Below are 19,696 nucleotides of genomic sequence, written 5' to 3'. Positions count from 1 at the left end.
GAGCCAGCGAGGCCGAGCCCGAAGCGTGGCGAGCGAAGCTCGCCTGCGAGGGGCCCTCTAATATTCACAACCCTATGTCCGGTTGGATGGTGGGGCTACCACCTCCACTCACCGCGCAGGCGCCGTTCAGCTTCGGAGATTTTCCCAAGCTTCGTCTGCTCCGTACTGTGCATGCGCAGTATGGCGCAGACACTATATCATGGCCGGACAGTATAGGAAGGGATGATGGCCCCAACCCCTTGGCAGCAGGTTCTTTCATGTACAGACCAGGGCGGCTCATCTTCTCTTCTGGAGTCTTGACCTTAGATGGGGGAGTTGCACTTTGGGGGGTCTGAGTGATACCTAGTGCGCTGTACTGGAAGGGCTTGACATTCCCGCATATGTGTCCCCCCCCCCTGCTTGCGCCCCTTGTCCCCCCCCCTGGCTCCCACCTACTCTTTGCCGACATTGCCTTCTGCGGCTTTCGGGGACCCTGGATGACTTATTTATTGAGCCTATTGGTACGAGACACTGCTTCCCTCCAGGGTGACTCTGGACCCCCCTGGAGGATTTACCCCTTACTGGATGCTCTACACAGCCCCCGATGGCGATGCAGGAGAGACACTAATTGGCGGGCCCCAGGACTGCTGCTCGGGTGAAGTCTCCCATTGGATGGAGGGATGGTGGCCCCAGGCCCTTGCCTGCCGGATTTTCCATGCACCGACCAGGGCTGCTCCTCTTTCATCTGTATGTGGTGACCATGGAGGGGAGGAGTTGAAATTTATGGGGTCCGGGTGTTTGCTGGTGGGAGTGCGCTAAAGGACTTGACATTTCCGCATGTTTGTCCCCTCTCCCCTGTTTCCCCCCTCCCTTCCCCCCCTTCCCACCCTTCCCTCCTTTCCCTCCCCCTTTCCCCCCTTCCACTCCCCCTTTCCCCCTTTCCACTCCCCCTTTCCCCCCTTCCACTCCTCCTTCCCCCCTTCCCTGCCCCTTTTCCCCCAGGGCGTGGGCGGGGGAGAGGGGGTAAGGAGAGGACAATCTGCCAAAGGGGGAAATGCATTTGTTCGGGGACTGCATGTACTTTAGGGGTATGGGACGGGGGGTGGTGGATCCCATTCTGAGATGCCTTTTCTGTTGTGACGGGCTCCCTCGTGCATGCCTATGTTTAGGGCGAGCCGAGGAGACCCCTCAGTGCTGACAGTTATATGCTCTACCTCTGTTTTGGTTATACTATTGTTTTTTGGTTCTATGATGTTACTGATTGTCTTTTATTTGCATACTGGTATCAGACGTGACATTTACCACTGCCGGGACTGGGGGGACTAGGATTCGGAGGCTCCCTCTCCGACCTGTCTACCCACCAACCCAAGTAGGACAGCGCTTTAAACCCAGTGTACATCTGGTAAGCGCTATAGCATAATTGTGCTGTTTTAGTATACCCTTCCTGTACTGTTGAGTGCGGACAACCCTTAATTTCCCTCTCCCCCTGGGGTTGAGGTGCCCGGCCTCTTTTTCCCTTTACCTTTCCTTCCATTTGCCCTTCCTTTCTCCCCCTTAGTTCCCGCCATGCATTACCTACCCAAAACCTACCTTGGTTCAACTTTCTTTGCTTTTCTCTGACGTTCCCCTCCCCCTCCCCGAGGAGCGATGGCAGACTCAGTCAAGGTCACCTCTCTAAACGTTAAGGGACTGAACTCCCCTGAAAAACGGTGGATCCTCCTGTGAGAACTGAAGACTTCCTGTACTGATGTGGCCTTTATATAAGAAACACATTTTAAAAATACTAGCCTCCCCTTTCTATGGTCGAGATCCTTCCCTAAGGTCTACCACTTTTTCTTAGGGGCCACATTGGAGAGCGCCTTTTTACATTTGCCACTGTGTACGCTCCCAATGATCACCAAGACACGTTCCTCAGAACTACCCTGCACAGGTTATGTGACTTTCGGGAGGGCCAGTTGATATTAGGTGGGGACTTTAATGTCCCCTTTCGCCATCGGTTGACAATTCTGCCTCTTGCTCCTCGCTCCTCATTTCCTCTAGAAAGCGGATTACTAAGTGTTTACTGAATGACCAATTAGTTGATGTCTGGCGTCTGCAACACTCTGGGGAAAGGGACTACTCTTTTTGCTCTTCCCCTCACAAATCATACTTGAGGATAGACTTCTTCTTGATTCCACATGACCAACTGCACTTGGTGAGCTCTTCCTCCATCGGCCATATTACTAGGTCCGACCACGCTCCTGGGGGCGCGTATTGGACTGGAATCGAAACAAACTTTCTAAGCTCACTCCCGAATTCCGCCATGTGGTGCTATAAGTATTTACCCACAGAATTTATGTCACATCCCACTATAGGGGCTTAGATGAAAGTCAGTCACCTGATCGCTACCCAAAACACACTCATGTCTTTGACTTCCCCCCTATTCCCTATACATGGCCATCCAACCTTTGAACTGGGGACCCACTTAGAAATTCCAACCTAGACAATGCGTCTAAATTAGTCATTGATGGAAAATGGCCTTCTTTCTCAACCCTAACAGATCCGACAGGGCTTTTCCAACTGCCTTTTTGGAGAGCGGTGCAACGACATCATTTTCTCCATTTCATCCCCAATCCTCAAACGTTCGCCCGCTCTCAGACGGAGTTTGAGACTCTATGCAGGAGCGAAGGCCCTTTGGCCCACATTCTCTCTCAAACAGATTACCCACACTTAACCTGTCTGTCCAACTGGGAAAAGGAACTTAATTGCTAATTTTCCCCAGCACAGAGACAACGCATTATCACTTTGGCTCTCAAGAGGGTTGAGAGTGCACAAAGATATTGCCTATGGGCACAACACCCTGAAAGCGCCCAATCTCGTTTGGTCTCAGAGGCTAAGCAGGGTTGGGCCTGGTTTGTACCTGGATGGGAGAACGCCTGGGTTTTCCAGATGCCGCAGGCTTCTTTTTATGTTGTTGGTGTTGACCTGTTTTTTTCGCTTGTTTCCCAAAGTGATCATCTTGGCATTTGTCAAGAGGGTTGAGAGTGCCTAAAGAGATCGCTTACAGCCGCATCACCCTTAAAGCACCCTATCTCTTTTGATCTCAGAGGCTAAGAAGGGTTGGGCCTAGTTAGTACTTGAATGGGAGACGGCCTTGGAATACCAGGTGCTGTATTCTTCTTTTTATGTTGTTGGCGTTGACCTGTTTTTTTTCGCTTGTTTCCCAGGGTGACTATCTTGGCATTTTTCAAGAGGGATGAGAGTGCCCAAAGAGATTGCCTATGGGCACATCACCCTGAAAGCGCCCAATCTCCGCTGATCTCAGAGGCTAGAAAGGGTCGCGCCTTGTTAATACCTGGATGGGAGACCGCCTGGAAATACTAGGTGCGGTAGGCTTCTTTTTATGTTGTTGGCGTTGACTTGTTTTTTTTGTTTGTTTCCCAAGGTGACCATCTTGGCGTTTGTCAAGAGGGTTGAGCGTGCCTGAAAAAATCTACTATGGCTGCATCACCCTGAAAGAGCCAAATCTCATTTGATCTCGGAGGCTAAGCAGGGTTGGGACCTGGTTAGTACCTGGATGGGAGACCGCCTGGGATTTCTCAATGCCATAGGCATTTTTTTTAAGTTGTTGGCATTGACTTATTTTTTTTATTTTTTTTATTCTTTTATTAAGTATACTGTAAGTAGAACAATATAAATATAACAGTCAACCATACAGCATGACCCAGGGTCACAATTACATGGTAACAAAAAATAGGCAGCCAAATAACTCTGGGTTCTCAGAGGGGAGTACTAGAGTTTCATGCAGAAAAGAGAGACACCCCACCTCGGACATGTAGTACAGTATAACTAATGCAGCTCCGTTCGGACAAATGTAATCATGGAGAACAACTGGGACCACAGCGAGCCAGCTTATCATGACCTATGTGAACCAGAGTAAAATATGAGCCGGTCGTGTCCAGAACCCTGGGGTTCTTCTGGGTCCCAAAGGCTGGTAAGGAGACAAGGCATAGTGAAAAGGGAGGACGGGGGAAGAAGAGAGTGCAAAGACGGAGAGAGGGGGGGGGGGATGGCGGCGGGGAAAAAAAGAAAAATAAAGACAAAAAGGGAGGGGGGGAATGCCACCCAGGGCAGACTTGGCCTACGTAGGTAAACGTTAGATGTTCAGTCATTTTCTGGGACAGGGGCGCTGCTCACCTCCCGAATGTAGTCTCAAGTACCAGTAAAATATCTCCAGGGCCTCCATGTAACACTAAATGCCTCTTCAGTGTTGTGAAGGGTGGCGGTCAATTCTTCCATCCGGAGAATATGATTGACTTTGGAATACCACAGCACCTTGGATGGGGGCTGAGGCTGCCTCCACAGTGTGGGAATGCAGGCCCGGGCGGCGTTCAGGAATTGCATCGTGAGGGTATTTTTGTATTTTCGAACAGGCTGTTCGGTCAAGTGTAGAAGGCACGCTGCTGGGTTGACTGCGATATCTACATTTCTGAGAGTTTTTATCGTCCCGGTCACCTCCACCCAAAAGTTCCTCAAGGCCGGGCATGCCCAGAAAATGTGTCCCATGGTCCCCGTATCTGAATTGCACCTCCAACAAACATCCGGAATCGATCTATTCATTTTATTCAGAAGGTATGGGACTCTATACCAGCGTGAGACTATCTTGTATCCTGATTCTTGATATTGGTTTGCGATGGAAGCTTTATGTACTAATGTCAGGATCTTCCCTATCTGTTGTGGGGTAAATGTGATGCCAAAGTCCCTCTCCCATTTGTGGATAAATGGTGGGGTCGACTCCTCCTCCTGACTACTTAATAGGTTGTACAGGAGGGAGAGGGTGTGTCGCACAGGTTCCTTAATGTGACAGATGGATTCATAGGGCGTCAGGTCTCTAGGAGTGTAGGGGGTCCTTTGTATGGCCAGAAGAAAGTGACGAAGTTGATAAGCACTAAACAAGTCAAGCGGAGGGTCAGAAAGCTCGGCAACAGTTTGCGTGGTTGGGAGCCCTCCCGAGGGCCACACCTCTCCCAGACGCTGTTTCCCCACCACTGTCAACTGTCGCAGTTTCTTGTTGGTAAATCCCGGTGGGAAGTCTGGATTACCTATAACCGGAGTCATTGGTGACGGCAGGGGAGCAAAGTGTGTGCAGCGGAACAACCTCCGCACAACAGGCAACGTAGCTCCCACTGGCAGTTGGAAAAGCCCTGTCGGATCTGTTAGGGTTGAGAAAGAAGGCCATTTTCCATCAATGACGAATTTAGACGCATTGTCTAGGTTGGAATTTCTAAGTGGGTCCCCAGTTCAAAGGTTGGATGGCCATGTATAGGGAATAGGGGGGAAGTCAAAGACGGGAGTGTGTTTTGGGTAGCGATCAGGTGACTAACTTTCAACTAAGCCCCTATAGTGGGATGTGACATAAATTCTGTGGGTAAATAAATACTTATAGCACCACATGGCGCTTCTTAGCGGAATTCGGGAGTGAGCTTAGAAAGTTTGTTTCGATTCCAGTCCAATACATGCCCCAGATAGGAGGCCAGGTAGTAGCGTCGCAAGTCAGGGAGAACCAACCCTCCCTGTTGTTTAGACAATGTCAGCTGTGACCGCTTAAGTCTGGGATTTTTGTGGGCCCAGTTAAATTGAGTGAGCAAGGATTGAGCTTGCTTAAAAAACGGGACTGGAATCTGGATCGGGAGAGCTTGGAAAAGATAAGTAAATTTAGGGAGTATGTTCATTTTAATGAGATTGCATCTCCTGAACCAGGAATGGAGGCCAGAATGCCACCCGTGAAGAAAACTGCGGATCTTAGTGACAAGGGGAGGGGGGAAGTTCAACATAAACGTACGCGCGATGTCCGGTGGAATGTAAGTACCTAAGTACTTAAGGGCTGTATGGGTCCATTAAATCGAAAATTGGACTGCAAGTCTATTAACGTTTGCGGGGGGACTGTAACCCCCATGGCCTTTGATTTCAAGAAGTATCCCGTATATCTGGAATTCCCGAAGGAGATTTGGCAAGGAAACTCTGGGATTCGTCAGCGAGAACAGCATGTCATCCGCGTAGGCAGATATCTTGCACTCAATAGTACCCATTTGGAGTCCCGTTATGTCTGAGTTTTGTCGAATTGTGGAGAGAAAGGTTTCCAGTGCGAATAATAGGGGCGACAGGGGGCAACCTTGTCTGGTCCCATTCCCGATGTCAAGGGGAGATGAGAGAACCCCATTCGCTTTGACTTGAGCTGAAGGGCGTGAGTATATCTTACTTATCCATGCCAGCATCCGTTCACTCAGACCTATATGGCGAAGGACCGAGAACATCAATGTCCATTTGACCCGATCAAAAGCCTTCTCGGCATCAGTACTCATGAAAAGACAAGGGGTCCCAGATGACTTTGCTTTATGGATCAGGGTAAGCACCTTAATGGTGTTGTCCCTATCTTCCCTGGTAGGAATAAAACCTAACTGGTCAATATGTATAAGGGCCTGCAAGTGATGTGCCAATCACTTTGCGAGGATTTTAGAGAATAGTTTAAGGACCGAATTTAGGAGGGAAATGGGTCTGTAGCTCCCACATAGGCCCGGGTCTTTGCCCTCCTTAGGTATCAACGAGATGTGGGCTCTGAGGCCGCGTACACACGGGCGGACTGTTCGCCCAACAGTGTTTCAGCGGACAGTCCGCTCGTGTGTGGGCTTCAGCGGACAGTTTCAGCGGACTGTCTGACGAACAAAGTTTTTCGGAATTTCTGTAAAACTGTCCGCTGAAACTTGGTTTGAGCGGACAGTCCACTCGTGTGTAGGCTTGTTCGTCAAACTAAGTCTCGCGCATGCTCAGAAAGAATTTACAGGGCGGACAGGGCGGAACCGCTCGGTCTTGTAAAACTAGTGTTCGTATCGAAGCTAGCATATTCGTCATGCTGCTAATTTTGTGTTTTTTTAATATAGCCCGTTCTTTTCTTCTTCGTAATGCAAGAAAAGTGAAGTAGCTTTGCTGCTTATATTCACACAGAGTTATACCACATGTTTTTATTAATCCTCATCCTATGATTAATCTTCCAATTATAGAAAAAATATATTCAAAATTTTTAAAAAAACAAAAAAAACCCCTATTAAAAAAAAAAAAAAAAATTATATATATATATATATATATATATATATATATATATTTATTTCTTAAAAATAAAATAAAAAATAAAATAGAATTTATCTATTACTATATATTTTTGGAACTACTATTGTCATATTTTTTATTGTTTTTTTTTGTGTGTGTGGGGGGGGGTTGAAACAAGATTGACTTGCATTTTTTTTGGCCAAGCAGGACTATGCAAGTAGAGATAGATAGATAGATAGATAGATAGATAGATAGATAGATAGATAGATAGATAGATAGATAGATAGATAGATACCCAAACCAGCATTTTAGCTTACACATGATTGCATGTTCAAAATCAGCAGAGCTTCCCCTCATTTCAAATGTTAAGCCTCAAATTTACAGCGACTGCACTTCCAAGTGCACTTGCAGTGCTTTAAAAATTGCACTTGAAGTTAGCATATTTACATGAACGTGTGTTTTGTAAATAACCCCCAGAGTCTTTTGACATGTATCTGCCTACTCACAAATAAACTTTGTTTTTTAAGCCAAAATTAAAAAAAAATATATAAAAAAAAAAAAAAAAAAAAACATACAAGATTTTGTTGAAATAATAATTTTTTATTTTTCCTCAGAACAAAAATAAATCAAGAGGGAGGCAACACTGGAGACAATTTTGACGTTTGTGAAGCCTTTTGTCCCCCAGGCACACATCAAGTGAGTGGCCACCAAAATTCCGAACCTGCGTAGCATGTAAATAGGGAGCACAACCAGGTCCTAGAATCCCAAAGACCAGGAACAGCAGCAGATGAGATCTATGTCCCCAGACTGTGGTACTACAACAGCCTGCGTCTTCTTTCAGAGCAGACTGAAGCCAGGCAGTCACTTGCGACTCTTCCGTCTAGCCTTCCCTCCACGCGTCGCTGGAGGCTGTGCCTCTGGTGGTGGAGTTGTGGTAGGAGGAGGAGGAGGAGGAGCAGTAGGGTCTGCGTTGTAAAGCTTAGTGGTGGGTGTGAGCTCACCCTTCAGACCCCGTTGGATGGCATCAAAAAAGATTGCTTCACACAAGTTTCGCTGTGGTTTGTCCATTTCTTGTAGCTTACTAGCCAGATAAGTGGCATAGGCCTCCTCCGGATTGGGGGGTTTTGACAAAACTTGTGTGGCTTGGCGTATAAGCACCAAGGACTCCTCCTCTGTACGGCTCATCCTCCTGGGCCTTTTGCTGGCTAGGTGGAGGGGAGGGACCTGGCTTTCAGCCCGACTCCTGCTGGGCCCAGCTAGCTCTTGTGTGTGGCTGGTCCCGGCCTCCTCCTCCATACCACTGGTCCCAGCCTCCTCCTGGGTGAGCTCATCCTGTGTAAAAAAACAAAGAAATCAATAAATAAAATATGTCTATATTTTGAAATCATCAATCACTAACAATTTTACAGTTCTCACTTGCAAATACATTTGTCTTGAAATACAAAAGGCTATCATTTTGACACCATCATTTTTCCATCAGTTCACCAAGATTTGAGCCACATTTGTGGAAACTACTGTATCCTTCTATCTAATTTAATTTGTGATGAAATCCTAGATTTGGAAGCAATTCAAACATTGAACTTGACATCATTAATATTTGAGCAATCCAAACTTTAGAAAATAAAATATACCTGGCTCCAGCTGGGCGCATCAACTTCGTCCAGCAAGGAAGGGTCTGGATCTTCCAGGGATGGCTCACCTGAGGCGGAGGGAAGGGTGGAGGGACGGGTAGACGGAAGATTAGAAAGTGACTGCCTGGCTTCTGACGTGTCATCCAGAAAACGCAGCATGTCATAATACCACAGCTTAGGTACATATACAGTGGTGTGCAAAAAGTGTTTGCCCCCTTCCTCATTTCCTGTTCCTTTGCATGTTTGTCACACTTAAGTGTTTCGGAACATCAAACCAATTTAAACAATAGTCAAGGACAACACAAGTAAACACAAAATGCAATTTGTAAATGAAGGTGTTTATTATTAAAGGTGAAAAAAAATCCAAACCATCATGGCCCTGTGTGAAAAAGTGATTGCCCCCCTTGTTAAAACATACTATAACTGTGGTTGTCCACACCTGAGTTCAATTTCTCTAGCCACACCCAGGCCTGATTATTGCCACACCTGTTCACAATCAAGGCATCACTTAAATAGGAGCTGCTTGACACAGTAAGGTCCACCAGAAGATCCTTAAAAGCTACACATCATGCCGAGACCCAAAGAAATTCAGGAACAATTGAGAAAGAAAGTAATTGAGATCTATCAGTCTGGAAAGGGTTATACAGCCATTTCCAAAGCTTTGGGAATCCAGCGAACCACAGTGAGAGCCATTATCCACAAATGGCGAAGACATGGAACAGTGGTGAACCTTCCCAGGAGTGGCCGGCCGCCCAAAATTACCCCAAGAGCGCAGCGACGACTCATCCAAGAGGTCACAAAAGACCCCACAACAACATCCAAGGAACTGCAGGCCTCACTTGCCTCAGTTAAGGTCAGCGTTCATGCCTCCACCATCAGGAAAAGACTGGGCAAAAATGGCCGGCATGGCAGAGTTCCAAGGAGAAAACCACTGCTGAGCAAAAAGAACATCAAAGCTCGTCTCAATTTCTCCACAACACATCTTGATGATCCCCAAGACTTTTGGGACAACATTCTGTGGACCGATGAGACAAAAGTGGAACTCTTTGGAAGGTGTGTGTCCAAGTATATCTGGCGTAGAAGGAACACTGCATTTCATAAAAAGAACATTATACCAACAGTAAAATATGGTGGTGGTAGTGTGATGGTCTGGGGCTGTTTTGCTGCTTCAGGACCTGGAAGACTTGCCGTGATAAAAGGAACTATGAATTCTGCTGTCTACCAAGAGATCCTGAAGGAGAATGTCCGACCATCTGTTCGTGTACTCAAGCTGAAACGAACTTGGGTTCTGCAGCAGGACAATGATCCTAAACACACCAGCAAGTCCACCACCGAATGGCTGAAGAAAAACAAAATGAAGACTTTGGAGTGGCCTAGCCAAAGTCCTGACCTGAATCCTATTGAGATGTTGTGGTATGACCTTAAAAAGGCCGTTCATGCTCGAAAACCCTCTAATGTAACTGAATTAGGACAATTCTGCAAAGATGAGTGGGCCAAAATTCCTCCAGGATGCTGTAAAAGCCTCATTGCACGTTATCGCAAACGCTTGGTTGCAGTTGTTGCTGCTAAGGGTGGCCCAACCAGTTATTAGGTTTAGGGGGCAATCACTTTTTCACACAGGGCCATGATGGTTTGGATTTTTTTTCACCTTTAATAATAAACACCTTCATTTACAAATTGCATTTTGTGTTTACTTGTGTTGTCCTTGACTATTGTTTAAATTGGTTTGATGTTCCGAAACACTTAAGTGTGACAAACATGCAAAGGAACAGGAAATGAGGAAGGGGGCAAACACTTTTTCACACCACTGTATCTGATCTGCTGCTGCTCCTGATGTTTGGGACTCTAGGATCTTTCTTTGCTCCCGCCTATACCCGCTACGCAGGTTCTTAATTTTGGCGTTCACAAAGTCAGTGTCTGCCTGGGGGAGTCGGGTTTTCACAAACGCCAAAACTGTCTCCAGTGTCTTCTTCCGGGCAGCACGGCTTGAATATTGGGGGTGTTTTGAATCCCAAAGATTGCTGTGCGACTCAACTAAATCAAGAAATGTTGAGAGGAAGGCCTCCTCCTTAAAGGGGTCTGGAGTATACCTTTGCATTTTCTGAAAAACAAAAAAACAAAAAAACAAAAAAACAAAAAAAAAAAAAGTCAGACCAAATGCACACTATATTGTGACAATGTAGGCGACACACACACTACCACACACGCTACCCCCCACACACACACTACCCCCCACACACACACTACCCCTCCCACACACACACTACCCCTCCCACACACACACTACCCCTCCCACACACACAAACACTACCCCCCCCCCCCACACACACACTACACACACTACTGCCCCATACACATACACACACACACACACTACCCCTCCCACACACACAAACACTACCCCTCTCCCCCCCCCCCCCACACACACACACACACACACACACTACTGCCCCATACACATACACACACACACACACACACTACTGCCCCATACACACAACACACACTACTGCCCCATACACATACACACACACAAACACTACCCCCCCCCCACACACACACACACACTACACACACTACTGCCCCATACACATACACACACACACACACACTACCCCTCCCACACACACAAACACTACCCCCCCCCCCACACACACACACACACACACACTACTGCCCCATACACATACACACACACACACACACACACACACACACACACTACCCCCACCCCCCCTATACACCCACCTCCACCCCCACACTACCACACAAAACACCAACCCCACTCAACCACCAACCCACATAAAAATCAAGTAAACATCAATAAGAATAAAATTCAATATGCACATCCCTAACGCAGGCTTTAAATTAAACGAAAATAAACCGATAACTATCTTACCGTCGCGTGTAGCACTCGCTGCTTCCGTTCGGACAAGCGTACGGCCTCGCGGTAATGCTTTATATACAGCGCATGCGCTCAGGCTCCGCCTGCGTCGCCCGCCCCTGACGTTCCTTGTGACCGTGTTTCCCCGCCCCTTTTACCCTCGTTCCGCTGTGGGTGAATGATAGGAGAAAATGGCGGACGCAAATTCTATGAGCAGCGTGAGCAGCGCGGAGGAAAGCCATGGACCCCATGCTTCCGGAGCAAGGAGGAGATATAAGGCCACCAATATGGCCTTTGAAGAGATGGTGGAGATGGTGGCTATATTAAAAAGGGAGGATTATGATGGGGAACATGGCCCGTACCCCAAACCTAATGTCCGGAAAAGCGCCATCTTGGATGAGGTTGTGACATCGTTGGAGAACAAATTTGGGGTACGAAGAGGCAAGGACCAGCTCCGGAAACGATGGTCCGACATCAAGTCCAGGGAGCCGGACCAATATTACCGCATCAAAAAGGCCCTGAAAAAAAGTGAGTAAACTCCGCGTTTCTCGTGACTGTCGGACATAATCGTTCGTGTAGGCATTGGGAAAATCTGGCGGATTTGTTCGTAATCGTTCGTGTAGGTAGTGTATGTAAATCTGGCGTATTTGATCGTAATCGTTCGTGTAGGTAGTGTATGTAAATCTGGCGGATTTATTCGTAATCGTTCGTGTAGGTAGTGTATGTAAATCTGGCGGATTTGATCGTAATCGTTCGTGTAGGTAGTGTATGTAAATCTGGCGGATTTGATCGTTCGTGTAGTTGATAGTTCATGTAATGAGCGCATATGGTTGTTCGTATATATGTGGGCGTAAATAGCATGAATTTGTGTATGGTGTAAATTTATCTGGTGTTGGATTAGATTTTAATTAGTTATTAATTTTTTTGTATTGTTCATGATAAACTGAATTGTCACGCTCAGTTTATAGGATATAAATTTTTACTAAAGTTTCATAAATTTATTCAGTGCAATGTAGACTCAATTCAAAAAATGAGATAGATAAAATGCTGGTTCAACATCTGGACTGGGAAACATTTAAGTGTAGTTTGGGACATCATAGAACATTTTTTGACATAATCACACACAGGTACTCCAGGGGATGATTCGAGTGTGTCCGTCTGTGAAACTTGGACAAAAGATATAAAGTATCACAGTTTGGTTAAAGGCTAGGTTCACATTGCTGCAATGTACGAGATCAAATGTGATTTGCACTGCAGTGCAAATCACATGTGATCTCTGTGTGATGCGATTTCAGCCATACATATAGTATGGCTGAATTCGCATCGCATCCGGCCCAAACTTGTACATGGCCCTTTTTTTAGTCCACAGCCGAATCGGATCACATGGGTGTTCACACCATGTGTTCCGATTCCTGTCTGAGTTTAAAGATTGCACTGTGAAATGAGAACTAATTTGGAGGTGTCAATAAAACTTTACACTGATACTCCCAGCAGGTCACATAGGGCAGTGCGAACTGCGCATGCGATGCGTGAAACCACAGTAGATTTGCAGCGTTTGCACATCGCAGCAGTCTGAACACAGCCTAACTAAAAAAAAGTCATTTTAAGGATGTATTAAACTAGGATCTTGTAATAACCAGCTAATAATTGTACACCACTTCAAACCAATGTTTCATATTCAAATTTCTGAACTCAAATATCACTATGCTTAAAAGTATTTTTTTTTTTTTTTTTTCATTCTCATAGGAGAACAACGACTCAGACAAGAGGCGGAGCAGCCCAGGACCCCCCGACCTCGCCAGCCTGATTGGGCAATTAGCCCCAGCCCCGTGTCGGTGATGGAGCCATCCAGCCCTGTGTCGGTGATGGAGCCATCCAGCCCCGTGTCAGTGATGGAGCCATCCAGCCCCGTGTCGGTGATGGAGCCATCCAGCCCCGTGTCCCAGCTGGAGCAGCCAAGCCCAGGGCTAGATGTGGAGGAGGAAGAGGTGGTGGAGATACGCACCCCACAAAGTGAGTGTCTGACAATCCAGCTTAAGGTAAACAATTAATGGCTGTATATGTTAACCAATTTTTTATCTACACATGTTTTTAGGTGAGGATCTTGTTGTGGAAGGACAACAAGCTGCAGAGCCGTTTTCAAGCGACAGTGCCCAGAGGCTGATAGGGCAGACCATGGCCTGGAATGCCAGGATGGATTTAATGGAGAGCAACATCCAGGCCATGCAACACCAAATACATGCCATACAACAGCAGCTGGTCCCTATGAGGCAGGAAATGAAGAACATGATCGATGTTTTAGGGAGAATCTAAGCCCCTTTTCCCTAAAACACAATCGATCATGTTCTTCATTTCCTTGCCAAAAAGTTTTTAATGTTTTTACAAGATTGTTTTTAGAGGCCAAATTTTGAAGATGCACACGGTGTGTCAACATGTGCTATGTGCCATCAGAGGATCGCAATGGACGCATTTGGTGTTTGCAAACCCTTCCTCATTCTAGTATGTGAGAGGAAGGGATTGCACACACCAAACACGTCCATTGATCACTCATGATGGTACATAGCACATGTTGACATTACCAATTTTTGTTGTGCATCTTCAAAATTTGGCTTTACCCCTTGTTTTATGTAAATAGTTAAAAATCTGATTTTATTTTTTTATTTTTGTGATAATTGTATTTTAGATATATCTATATATTTCTATGTTTACCAAAAAAAAAAAAAAAAAAAAAAAAAAAAAGAATTTATAAAAAAATAAAATAAAAACAATAAAAAAAAAAAGAATTTATAAAAAAAAAAAAAAAACAATTTAAAAAAAAGAATTTCCCCCCAAAAAAAATAAAAACACACAAAAAACAAAAAAAGATCTAAAAAAGAGGCACTATTTGGAATGTGCCCTATTAAAAAATAAAAAAAAAGATGTGTGTGTGTGTGTGTGTGTGTGTGTGTCTACTTCTTTCAATACTCAATACCAGTTTGGGAAGTCATTTTGTGTTTTCTGTCACAAAGGGCCTTATTTCCTATTGTCAAAAACCACTTTGCTATACAAATGCACTAGGACAGGAATATGCAATTAGTGGAAATCCAGCTGTTGCAGAACTACAAGTCTCATGAAGCATAGCAAGACTGACAGCCACAAGCATGAGACCCAGAGGCATGATTGACTTGTAGTTTTGCACCAGCCGGAGGTTGGCCAATTGCATATCCCTGAATTAGGACAATGTAGGAGACAAGCAACGTGAAAAGCAAACAAGAACCAAACTTAAAAATTTGAACAGACAAGACATATTTCCAGAAAAATACATTTTTATTGCTCAGCTGGCATTGGAATAGCCCCCCTACCATTAAAATAGCTGACATAGCGGTCACGCACCTCACGTGCTGTTTGGGGGGCTAAGCCAGGAAGGGCATGATCCAGCCCTGTCAGTTCTGGAAGCCTGAGTCCGGCCTCAGGCCCAATAGGCTGCAGGTACTGGTTACCTGAAAATTTCCTTAGAAAATTGTGCAGAATGCAGCAGCACAGAATAACATAGTTCAGTTTATATTCTGCAAGGTTGATGGCTGTCAGTAACAGACGGAACCGGCTGGCCATAATGCCAAAGGCACTCTCCACCACCCTTCTTGCTCTGGCCAGCCGGTAATTAAAAACCCTCCTCTCCGGGGTGAGGGTCCTTTGGGGGAAGGGTCTCATAAGATGTTCACTCAGACCGAACGCTTCATCAGCCAGAAAAACAAACGGTAGCCCCTCCACATTCTCGGCATCTGGTGGCAAGTCCAGGCCACCAGTGATAAGACGGTGGCAGAACTCGGTCTGCCTAAAGACTCCTCCGTCAGACATCCGGCCGTTCTTCCCCACATCCACATAAAGAAAGTCACATTGTGCCGACACCACCGCCATTAGCACCACACTATGGAACCCCTTATAATTCCAATAGTAGGACCCCGAATGGGGTGGGGGCACAATCCTCACATGTTTCCCGTCGATCGCCCCTCCGCAGTTGGGGAAGTCCCAACGGGCAGCGAACTGGGAAGCCACAGTCTGCCATTCCTGTGGCGTGGAAGGACACTGGGGAGTCAAACACATGAAAAAAAAAAAAATTAGTCATTAAATAAAAACAATTCATAACAAATAAAACTCATAAACATTTTGGAACAACAGTTAAACAGAAATATTGCAAATTTGTTTTCTGCCAAAAAAAAAAAAAAAAAAGTAGACGGACCAATTCACAGATTAATCAGCCCTCTGATGGACCAGGGGACATAAATTAGGTGGGTAAGTGGGGTGGGGGGACAAATTAATGAGTATCCAACACCTGCAAGCAATTTGAGTGGGGGGACTAATTAATGAGTTGACAATCCATATATCTATATCTATATATCTCTATATCTCTATCTATATATCTATATATCTATCTATCTATATATCTATCTCTCTATATCTATCTATCTATCTATCTCCCTATATCTATCTATCTATCTCTCTATATCTATCTATCTATCTATCTATCTATCTATCTATCTATCTATCTATCTCTCTATATCTATCTATCTATCTCTCTATATCTATCTATCTATCTCTCTATATCTATCTATCTATCTATCTATCTCTCTATATCTATCTATCTCTCTATATCTATCTATCTATCTATCTATATCTATCTCTCTATATCTATCTCTCTATCTATCTATCTATCTCTCTATATCTATCTCTCTATCTATCTATCTATCTATCTCTCTATCTATCTATCTCTCTATCTCTCTATCTATCTCTCTCTCTCTATCTCTCTATCTCTCTATCTCTCTATATCTATCTATCTATCTATCTATCTATCTATCTATCTATCTATCTATCTATCTATCTATCTATCTATCTCTATCTCTCTATCTATCTATCTATCTATCTATCTATCTATCTATCTATCTATCTATCTATCTATTAATCTACACACACACAGGGTGTATACAAAGAGTATACAAAGGGTGGGGGGGGGCAAGTAAAATAGTACAATGGAGCTGACAATATGAATTATAGCGAAAAACAGTCTCGGCTGTGGGTGTATATGGGGCCCAGGATCGAATGCTGAGGACGTTAATGAAAGCAAATATGCACGTGGGACACAAAAAGGTAAAAAGCTCCAAAAAAATGACACAAAAAAAAAAAAAATTTAAACAAAAAAATCAAAAAAAAAAATGGGTGGCCCAATTCACAGATTAATCAGCCCTCTGATGGACCAGGGGACATAAATTAGGTGGGTAAGTGGGGTGGGGGGACTAATTAATGAGTATCCAACACCTGCAAGCAATTTGAGTGGGGTGGGGGGACTAATTAATAAGTATCCAACACCTGCAAGCAATTTGAGTGGGGTGGGGGGACTAATTAATAAGTATCCAACACCTGCAAGCAATTTGAGTGGGGTGGGGGGACTAATTAATAAGTATCCAACACCTGCAAGCAATTTGAGTGGGGGGAATAATTAATGAGTTGACAATAGTGATGGACGAACTTCCGACGGGACGTTTCGCGAACGCGAAATGCGAACGGACCCAAACGTTCGCGAAACCGACCGTTCGCCGCGGGCCCCATTGACTTCAATGGGAGGCGAACTTTGCAAACCTTCATGTCGAATTTGCGGCCACGTGGTAATTATTAGGGGGTAAAACGTAGTCCCACCATCTGGACAATGACATAATACATGTATGAGGTGAATTTGGGATCGATAACTACAAGCATTTTTATTTTATTTGGGAAATTGTTCTAACAATTCAGGACTATGGAGCTAATGAAGGCAATGGAGGAGAGGGAAGGTCAGGGACCAGGGTAGGCAAAGAAGAGGGTGCAGGAGATGATCACCAGCAGCGTGACATACCGGAATGACACATGCACCGTGATAGAGGCATCTGACAGCAGCACCGTAATACAGAGCACTGACAGCAGCACCGTGACATACAGCGCTGACAGCAGCACCGTGACATACAGCGCTGACAGCAGCACCGTGACATACAGCGCTGACAGCAGCACCGTGACATACAGCGCTGACAGCAGCACCGTGACATACAGCGCTGACAGCAGCACCGTGACATACAGCGCTGACAGCAGCACCGTGACATACAGCGCTGACAGCAGCACCGTGACATACAGCGCTGACAGCAGCACCGTGACATACAGCGCTGACAGCAGCACCGTGACATACAGCACTGACAGCAGAACCGTAAGCAGCCCCAGGAGGAAGTCAGCACAGCACAGGGATGGTGTGATCCCCTCATAATAAGAACCCCCAGGAGGAAGTCAGCACAGCACAGGGATAGTGTGATCCCTTCATAATAAGAACCCCCAGGAGGAAGTCAGCACAGCACAGGGATATCATAAGCAGCCCCAGTAGAAATATGACACCGCTCAACCTCTTCAAAGAGGAGGGTAGGGGCATATAGTACGGTGTGCTTTTTTGGGTCAAGGAAGTGAGCCAAATGAATTAAGAAGGTCTGTGTGCTTGATTAAAAAAATAGTTTATAGACATATACATGGTCTACTGGTCACATGTGTTGAATTCCTCCGAGATCCATGCCTCATTCATTTTTAGAAATGTGAGGTAGTTAACACTGTGGTGAGCTAGGCGAGTACGCTTATCGGTCACAATCCCCCCTGCTGCGCTGAACGTCCTTTCGGACAGGACACTGGATGAGGGGCAAGCCAACAGTTCGATTGCAAATTGGGCAAGCTCTGGCCAGAGGTCAAGCCTGCCCACCCAGTAGTCTAGGGGTTCATCACTCCTCAGAGCGTCCACATCGGCCGTTAACCCAATGTAGTCGGACACCTGACGGTCTAGGCGTTCCCTGATGCTGGATCCGGATGACACCTGTCGATGGGTCGGCTGAAAGAATGACCTCATATCCGAAGTCACCAACACATCTTCAAACCGGCCTCTTCTTGCAGGCGCTGTTGGATTGGTACCCGCAAATCCTTCTCTGGGAGTGGGAATTGCTCCTCTGCCAGCGCACGCAAAAGCAGAATGCAGCATTTCTCGAAGCAAGGCCTGGAAGTGCTGCATTCTGACAGCCCTCTGCGACGGCGGTAACATTTCCGCCATTTTGTGTTTGTACCGGGGGTCTAAGTACGTTGCCACCCAGTACTGGTCCTTGACCCTCATGCTTTTTATACGGGGGTCCCTATTAAAACACTGGAGCATGAAGGCCCCCATTTGCACTAAAGTGGAAGCGGTGTGGTGGCCTGGCTCCTGCTCATCATCCAGGATAATGTCGTCCTCTTCATTCTCCTCTCCCCATCCTCGCACAACAGGGATCCCAGAAAGGTTTAAAGCATGCTCTTCTTGCTCCTGCTCATCCGCCCCGGCACCATCCTCCTCTGACTCCTCATCAGACTCCTGTTGTTGACTTGTCTCAGATAGAGTAGCCCCCCCTGGGAATTCATCCAGCATTGCGACTTCCTCATCTTCCCGCTCCTGCTCCTCCACAGCCTGATCAATGACACGACGCAATGCACGCTCCAGAAAGAAGGCATAAGGTACCATGTCACTGATGGCGCCATGGCTGCGACTGACCAGTTTGGTGATCTCCTCAAATGGCCGCAGAAGTCTGCATGTGTCGCGCATGAGCAGCCACTGGCGCGGTGAAAAAAAACCCAGCTCCCCAGAACCGTTTCTTTCGCAGAGTTCATACAGGTAGACGTTAACTGCACGTTTCTGCTGGAGCAGCCTATCAAGCATATAGAAGGTTGAGTTCCATCGCGTCGGGCAATCGCAAATAAGACGTCTGACCGGCAGATGGTGTCGCCGCTGAATGTCAGCAAGGCGAGCCATGGCCGTGTAAGATCTTCTGAAATGGGCCGAGATTTTCCTTGCCTGCCGCAAGATGTCCTGGACCCCAGGGTATTTGACAAGGAATCGCTGCACGACCAAGTTTAAGACGTGTGCCATGCACGGCACGTGCGTGATTTTGCCCTGTTTCAATGCGCTAAGCAGATTGGCACCGTTGTCACACACCACTTTACCAACTGTCAAATTGAGCGGTGTTAGCCACTCATCTGCCTGTGAACGCAAAGCTGAAAGGAGTGCCGGGCCAGTGTGGCTCTTTGCTTCCAGGCACAACAGACGCAGCACGGCATG

General features: G+C 46.1%; 1 pseudogene; it reads left to right on the top strand.

Annotated features, from left to right (window-relative positions):
- Nucleotides 1-3,017: 3,017 nt before the first annotated feature.
- On the top strand, nucleotides 3,018-3,136 carry LOC143937216 (5S ribosomal RNA; annotated as a pseudogene).
- Nucleotides 3,137-19,696: the final 16,560 nt, after the last annotated feature.

This window comes from Lithobates pipiens, unplaced genomic scaffold, assembly GCF_037356315.1.
Source record: "Lithobates pipiens isolate NorthernLeopardFrog02 unplaced genomic scaffold, aLitPip1_a1.2 Scaffold_28, whole genome shotgun sequence".
Taxonomy (NCBI): Eukaryota; Metazoa; Chordata; class Amphibia; order Anura; family Ranidae; genus Lithobates; species Lithobates pipiens.
The sequence above is the reverse complement of the archived record's forward strand: the minus strand, read 5'-3'. Positions and strand labels throughout refer to the sequence as shown.